The following is a 2,013-nucleotide window of genomic DNA, read 5'->3' as shown; positions in this document are numbered from 1 at the left end:
ATGAATTATTGCGTAAAGAGAACAAGGGCCTAAAATATGAGGGATATAACCTTAGGAAAGGCCAAAAACCACTAAATGAACAATTAGAGGCCAAAACTAAGGATTTTAGGAAATTACAAGAAGACTATAGCAACAAATGTGAGAACTATAATTTCATCAAGAAACAACTTGCCATTGTGACTGGCGAGCTTGACACATTAAAAATACGTTTTGAAAATGCTGATTTTAACTTCAAAAAGTTTGATGTGTCAAGTGAGAAAGTTGCAACCATAATAGAGAAATAGATGAAGTGGCAGGACAAGAAACAAGTAGGTCTAGGTTATGAGTGTGTCCTTCCTCCTTTTAATCACAATTACACTGCTATACCTTTGACCCAAGAAGAGGTGGACAGAGAGGAATTTCTTGAGTATGGAAAACTTGCTGTACCCGTGACGGAGAGTAGTGCTAGGGTAAATGATACTAATGTTTCTACTTCCTATGGAGATTCACCTTTAATTCAGGGCAAGCATGCAATAGAAAATAGTGTGTCTGATAATAATAGTGTGTCTAATGTTTCTATTTCAAACACCGCCACTTTTGTTTCTAAAATTGATATTTTGATTTGTGATGACTTTGTGTTAAAGTCTATTGATCCAGTTGTTTTTGTTAAGTGTATGTATTTGCCAAATCTGATGTTTCTATCACAAGCACATCCACTCCTCTCACACCACCCGAGTCTTCCTCATGCACGTGTGGAAAGAGTAAGGGAAATAAGAATAATAGACCATAAAAGAGCAGTACTGTGGCACCTGGTTCCCGATACGTATTTCTTGTAATTAATAGTTATGAATTCATGCATTTTTGCCTTGGACTCGGCGAGTTGAAGGACCAACTCGCCGAGTAGGAGTGGGATGAGATGCGACATCTGAGCCTCGGACTCGGCGAGTCGGTTCCCCGACTCGGCGAGTAGGCCCTGTTTGGACAAAAATCCTAACCCGAGTGTTTGCACCCTATTTAAGCACTCTAACTCGGCCTCCCTTGTCCCTAACACTTCCAGAGAGCTGTAGAGGGAAACCCTAGCCCCCATATTGTTCTTGTGAGTGATTTTTGCTTGGTAAAGGAAGTTTGGAGCTTAGAAGAAGAAGGAGGAGGTTGGAAAGTGCAAGGAGGGGAGTAGATCCGAAATCTACACTGTGAGAAGCTTCCATTCAGGTAGAAAAGTTCCTACCTTGATCACTAGTTAATTAGATACCATTTTTGTACCTAATTGGTGGTTTTCAAGCCCTAAAACACCAACTCCATGTGTTTGTGCTTAATGATCCGAATGGACTTCAGATCTAGACCTTGTAGACGCATTAGAAGCATAAAGTTTCTGTGGTTGAAGTGATTGAGGTCCCCATTGAGTGTATGACCTCATAAAGAGCTTGGATTTGCCTTTTTGAGCTTGTAGGGCCATGCATGCACTTAAAGTTTGCAACTTTACGTGATAAGCATGCCCTAGGAACATAGATCTATGGTTTTGAAGCATTGCATGTATCATATTTGGTCTATATGGGAAATGGGTCAAGGGACTCGGCGAGTCCCAAAGTGGAACTTGGCGAGTTCTTTGAAGATGGCCTTAGACTCGGCGTGTTGGATGAACAACTCGGCGAGTCCTATGAAGATTGCCTGGAACTCGACGAGTCATATGAATTGTTACTGAGTAAGAGGGGTTTAGGTGTTGAAGGTCCAACCTTTTGTATCTGCACGCGGAATTAGCAATTTTACGTGTAGTAATAGTCCCAGAAACCCAAATCCTGATAAAGGATGCTCGGGTGAGGATTTGGAAGAGAGTAAGAGATCTGCTCATGTGGACTCGACGAATTGTTCTTGGACTCAGCGAGTCGGATCGCGAGTTGGTTCTATCGTCCCAAGTAGTGAGTTAAGGGTGACTTAGTGAATGGGTGGAGGGACTTGTCGAGTAGGTCTAAGTTAGTAGGAGAAGGACTCGGCGAGTCTGTGCCATGACTCGGCGAGTCCAGTCAACTGGAAGTT

The sequence above is a fragment of the Lactuca saligna genome, chromosome 6, assembly GCF_052625555.1.
Source record: "Lactuca saligna cultivar CGN05327 chromosome 6, ASM5262555v1, whole genome shotgun sequence".
NCBI classification, from domain to species: Eukaryota; Viridiplantae; Streptophyta; class Magnoliopsida; order Asterales; family Asteraceae; genus Lactuca; species Lactuca saligna.
Note: the sequence above shows the minus strand (reverse complement) of the source record.